The following is a 6,876-nucleotide window of genomic DNA, read 5'->3' on the forward strand; positions in this document are numbered from 1 at the left end:
ATTTTGTCTGTAAATAGGTATAGCTTGATTTCCTTTCTTCTTATTTGGATATATAAATTATTCGTTCTACGATGAAGACACATGCACACGTATATGCATTGCCGTACTCTTCACAATAGCAAAGACATGGAATCAACCTAAATGCCCATCAACAAAAGACTGGATAAAGAAAATGTGGTACATATACACCCTGAAATACTATATAGCCATATAGAAGAACGAGATCATGTTCTTTGCAAGAATATGGGTGGAGCTAAAGGCCATTATCCTTAGCAAACTAACTCAGGAACACAAAATCAAATACCACATATCCTCACTTATAAGTTGGAGCTACATAATCAGAACCAATGGACGCAGAGAGAAGAATAACAGACATTAAGGCCTACTTGAGGGAGGAAGGTGGGAGGAGAGAAAGGATCAGGAAAAGTAACTATTGAGTACCATGCTTGGTACCTGGGTGATAAAAAGGTCTGTACACCAAACCCCAATGAGACAAGTTTGCCTGTTTTAACAAACTTGCACATGTACTCCTGAATCTAAAATAAAAGTTAAAATAAAGAAACTTGTTTCAACTACGGCTTGTCTATAATCTATTCTATATGTAATGGACAGAAGGATGTTTTTAAAAACATAATTCATAATACTCCCTTTCTTAATATCTTTTCCATCACAACCAGAGGAAATTCTAACACATTGCTCTAGCCTATGCAGTAGTTCGGGATCTGGCCTCACGTTCCTCTGATCTCCTATCACCCCTCTTTTACCCACTTCGCTTGCACTGGGCTCCAGTGATGCATACTTTTATTTCAGTTCCTCCAACACACCCAGTTTATTCCTTCAGGGCCCTTGCATCCTTTGCCTTGAATTTCTGTACAGATATTCACATAACTTATGCCATCTTATCATTCAGATCTCAGCTAACAAGTCATCTCCACAAGGAGGCCTTAACATTTGCTATTTTTCTTATTCTTGTTAATTTGCTTTTATTCTTGTTAATTTGCTAGGTTAGGATGCTATTCGCATCGCAAGGCTGTATGTGCTATGAGAATGAGACCAGGCCTACCTTCTCTTTTTGCTACATCTTCAGAGCCTAGCATTAAGATTTATCATGGCTGGTGCCCAATAAATATTTATTATAGGAAAGAGTGCATGAATGAAAGCTGTGAGTACATGGGGATAAAACAAACAAACAAAAAAAAACACACACACAAAAAAAACAAAACAAAAAACACAACAATTCCTTCACAAGGAAGAGATTCCTATGCTGCTGATTCACTTTGTGTGTCTAGCAGGATTTTAAAACCTCATCAAAGTATTTTATATTTCTACTCATTTGCTTTTAGTTTGCTTGACCCACAAAATGTAAAGGAGAAATACTAACAACAATCTTTTTGAGCCAGTTATTTGTGTTTTCCATTTCTTGGAATTTAACCAACACTTTTAGAAATCCACATTCAGAACGTTTGGATCTATTTACAAAGTATAGTATTTTGAAAGCGATTGAGCAAATACTGAATATATGGAAATAAAGGTAAATCAAATAATTAAACAACCAGCAAAATTTCCATACACTGAGGATGACGTTTTCATTGGTAGAAAGCAACACCATACTCTTATTACTTAAAGAAAAAGGTGTCTTATTACAAAGCCTATAATTCACTTCCTTTGTGACATTCACTGCAAAGAGCTTATTTCAGCACACGTGTACAAACACCCCCTAATTCACAAATCCTGTTCAGTTAGATTGAAAAGAAGGTTTTAAACTGCAAAGTTATGAATGAGTTCTCTTTCTCAGATATCTCTTGTTTGGTTACAATAAATTGGGGTTACTCTAACAACTGAACACATGACATGATAGGATCTTTGTTCTTACAGCCCAAGACTGTTAATTTAACTGCATAGCTTTGACACATCGTTTTACTGCTTTGAAGCAAAAAAGTCAAGTGGACTTTAAAAAAAATTTTTTTAAAGAAGTTAACTTTCAGTAATAAAGTGAGGAAAAAATTTTTTGGATTATATCTTCCTTTTGGCTTGTCTATCCTCACATCATCACATTTTCAGAAAGAAGGATTGGCTGGAAGCTGGCTCCAACTAAATCCTCTCTAGGGCTGTTTCACTGAAGGATTAGAAAGTGACAATTTCCATCAGGCAGCTGTTTTTTTCTTTCCTTGCCAGACTCCAGGGCAATCATATGAAACTGAGAGAAACCACAACTCAACTGTTGGCCTTCCACTTAATTTTTCATACAAATGTAAGGTCAGCCTGTGGCCTAGTAACCAGTGAGGAACTTGTAACATGGAAAAAGTCACGCAATTATGTGTCTATTTTAAATATGATCACTGTATTACCTGACAATTAAAAGCATGCTTTTAGGTTGGTAGCAGAAATAGAGTTCAGTGCAATGGTATATTTTGAAGGCTGTACTAATTCTTATAAGACGTTAGTTTTTATTTCCTATGGATTGTAAAGTTTTGTCAGTAAGCAGAGTTAATATGTTTGAATTAATCTTTTTTGTAAAAGCATGCATTCCCTTTAGAAATGCCAGTAATTTCAAATAATCTATTATAGATAAAACATTTATTTATACATATTTATCTTCTTATATAAAGGGAGAACTATGTGTGTTCTTGAATCTGAAATTTCTATTTAAAAACAAAGTATCATGTTATTTTTCCTTTTTAATTTGCTGTAGCACATTATGATTTTTAACTAATTGAATAAAAATGGCTCTAATATAACTTTTTGTTTTCAGGAAACATCTAGGACTTGCTTACATTTTTAACAGAACCTTGAATACTTTGATTTTGTAAAGGTTGATAACTCTTTTTCCAATTATTCATCTGGAGAGAAATGCAAATATTAAACTACATTTGCTAAGCAGCTCTTACGTCTTTTGGTTAACATCTTCTATGAATTGACTATGTGATGCCTGATAGAGTCCTGAACTCTATGTTTTTCTGATGACTAGATTTGCCCTTCAGTAACATTTGCTCATCATCAATATCCCATGAATGAGATGACGTTTCATTGGAAGAAACAGATTGAAAACTTGTGTCTCTTATTTTGTGACATCTGGGTGAAGCTCCCAATGTGATTGTTTTTACTTTCTTTTAATCTTACAAAGAAATGTTAAAATTGAAGGACTGACCTTGTGTTCAAAGTTATTGTCAGAAACAGTGAAGTCATAGGCTTCTGTTTTTAATAATGCCTCACAAAACACAGAGAATCATTAATCATAAATGACTGCAGATTTCCTAGATCTTGGCACTGCTATGGGGCTTGAGCATTTTTAAGAGTCTTATAAATTTGAGCAGACAACAGCCTCATGACATCGCATAAAAATTTAGCTGTGATGGAAAGATGAAACAAAAGTTGAAAGCATTAAAATACTTAGAAACCGAAGATAGTTTTATTGCATTTCAATAAAATATGAGTCTAATTTTCAACTACTTTCAGTTTTTATGTTTCACTAACATATCTATCAATCAGCACCTATTTATTGAATGGCTACAATGTGTTCAGCACCATTTACCACCATTGACAATACAGAGACATGAAAAATTTATTCAAGAAACTTTATATTGAGCATTTGAGTGTGACGCTCTGTGCTGAGTACTTTAGAAGTACTCTGTGCCTTTTAAAGAAGAGAAAGATATTCCTTTCTTCAAGAATCTTATAGTCAGCTATGGAGATGTTATAGATTTAACGTTTTGTCCCTCCCCAAATTCATATGCTGACATCCTAACCCCCAGTGTGATGGTATTAGGAGGTGGGACATCTGGGGAGCAAATAGGTCATGAGAATGGAGCCCTCAGGAATGAAATTAGTGTCCTCATATCCCAGGGAGTTCTCTAGCCATGGTAGGATACAACAGGAAGACTGCAATCTGCAACCTACAGAAGGGTCCTCATCAGGACCTGACCATGCTGGCACCCTGATTTTGGACTTCTAGAGCTATGATAAATAAGTTTCTGTTATTTATAAGCCACCCAGTCTGTGGTGCTTTGTTATAGCAGCCTGAATTAAGACAGAAGGCAATTTTTAAAAAATATAACATTTAAGAAAAGTACTAAGTAAGTGAAGCACACTGAAGAATCTATCCTTTGGCTCTTAATTTCAGGGAATATTACTTGCTTGAGAAGGGAAACAGCATGGGTCTTAAAGAGTAGATAGGATTCAGATACAAAGATAAATAGATGAAGTTATTTCTTAGAGAATAAATCTAAGAAAGGACATTCATGTAAAAGATGTGTTTTAGGAGAAAGTGAGTCATACTAAAGGGAGATTATGTGGAAGAAATAATGCTAACAAAAAATATTTCAGCAGTTTTTTTATTCAGTTCAATTCAATAAAGCGCATTAAACACTATGAGTAAGACACAACTAGATTCCATAAAGAGTGAAAATGGAAGAGATAAATCATGTGTCCTCAAGGAAGTTTTAATCAAGAAGGAACTTCTTTTTCAACTATCTCTGCCAAAACTACTGTACTCTACCACTGCAGTGCAAAGGCAGTCATAGGCAATACCTAAAAAGTATATAAAGATCTCTGATGTGTTGCAAAGAAATATGAAAAGAGCACTATTGGTATTTAGTGCAGCAATAAGTCATATGTAACCTGAGAGGTAATGGTACTCTTGATGAAGGTGCCATATGAACTAAGTCTTGAAAAGTATATAAAGGAATAATAACAGAATTAGTTTGTGAAGTCATTCCACGTGGAAGAAACAACCCAGGCACAGAGAGTTGGGTAAATGAAAGGTGCGCTCATGGAAGAGCACATACTCACTTTCATTTGAATGCCTGTAAATGAAGGAAAGAAGCTGAAAATAAAGCTATATCCTATGGTCTGCTGATACGTACTTAACACCAGCTCTCAGAAAACGTATATGTATGCACAGATTCATGTACATTAATTTATAATAAGTGTTATTGGTGTAAAGGATGTGTAACTCACAATTTTACAAATGATGATAAAATACAGTACTTTTTATTATAATTTCCACATAGTCAAATAGTTCTCACAGAGTACTTTCATTGATTTTTGGTGCACTCTTGTATCCAAAGCCAAACTATAGTTGCAATTAACAACTCATTATAGTTCCAACATGAATACTGGTTGATAGTTTTGCTTACATTAATGAGTAAGATGAGAGTAAAACAAAGATGAATGTTGTACATTTATTCATTTTTTTCAATAACATGCACAACTCTTAAATCAAATCAAATACAAAATAGTTTTTGAAAACTGAAAGAATATTTCCTCAATTTGTTAAAATAGTCATAATTTGAGGGCTATGCACAACACATTTTTAAGTTTGATCTGCATTATTAACGTATTTTTCTATTACTTTTGTAAGTCAAGACCACGGGTTAGCAAATTATACAGTCTATGGGCCATGTTTGGCCCACCATCTGTTTTTGCAAATAACGTTTTATTAAAACACAGGAACTACCATTTTTTTCCCTGTTAGTTTTGGCTGCTTTCCCTGTGTAATCATCAGCAAACTGTTTCTTAAAGGGCCAGAGAATAAATATTTCAGGGTTGGGAGCCAACTATCTCTGCCAAAACTACTCTAGTCTGCCACTGCAGTGTAAAAACAGTTGTAGGCAATGCCTAAAAAATGAACATGGCTGAATTTTAATACAAAAACCAGCAGCTGGTCCACTGGCTATCATTTGCCAACTTTGTACACAATCAAGAAAACAATTCATTTTAATTCCCAATATGCAGTATTTTCCCATTTCTGTGGTGTAAATTTTCCCATAATAGAGATTTCAATTTACTAACAACACGTTACTGTATGCAGTTAGGAAAAGATGCATAGTAACACACGATGAAGAGTATTTCCACCATACAGATGCAACATATGTTAATAACCTCAAGATCGTAATGGTAAAATAGTAAAATAATTTTAAAGTAATGAATTTTGAAGTTTTATTACCTTTGTTTTTAATAAAAATGTTTAATTCTGTTTACATAATTTAATATTCCCTAATGCTTGTATTTAACAATTGGGTCACAAAATTTCTCAAAATTTAACATTCGGTCTTGGAAAGTGATATGAGCTTTCTCCAGCACACTAATGTCAAACTCAAGAGATAGTGATGTAATTCACTAGGCCAAATAGAGTTCTAGAATCATTTTGAAAATGCAAGTTACATGATTATGATTGTGCTTTAACGAAGATTTATCTAAAAGCAATGTGAAGGATAAACTAACCTGCAGGGAAATTGAACAGAACACAGGTTATAAAGTTCTTACAGTGTCTTAAGCAGATATGACAAGAAATGAAACTACAGTAGTGACAGCAAGAATAGAAAGGAAGAGACTAAGATGTATGAGACCACAGGGAAGTATAACCAATACGTCTTGGCTATTGATTGGATCTGGAGAATGTGCAATTGGTATAGTTAATGATTTTAATTCTAAGGATTTTTTTAAAATGTGTGATGGTATTTGATGTAAGTATGTTGTGATGTGTGATGGTAAGTATGTTGATTTCACTGACAAAAATAGGATTTAAAATGTTTTCAAACACTTTATTAAGATCACTATCATTGTATTTTTAAAAGTAAAAATAATTTGATATACAGGAAAGAAAATACACTATTTTCTGGAATATTTGATGATCAAAAAGTTTTGATTATTGATGCCCCATCACAAATGTGGTATTTATATGGATCAGTGTGCACAGTGGAGACCCAAAGATTAAATATTCAAGGAAACTGCCTGTTATCATAAATAATAATGAAATGTTTCACTTTTTAGTTAAAATTATTTTATATGAAAACATTCTAACATATGAATGAAAATTAAAACACATATTTTTCTTGCTTGAACTATGATGATGAGTAAGGTACAAATATATATATA

Source organism: Macaca nemestrina, chromosome 10, assembly GCF_043159975.1.
Source record: "Macaca nemestrina isolate mMacNem1 chromosome 10, mMacNem.hap1, whole genome shotgun sequence".
Lineage (NCBI taxonomy): Eukaryota > Metazoa > Chordata > Mammalia > Primates > Cercopithecidae > Macaca > Macaca nemestrina.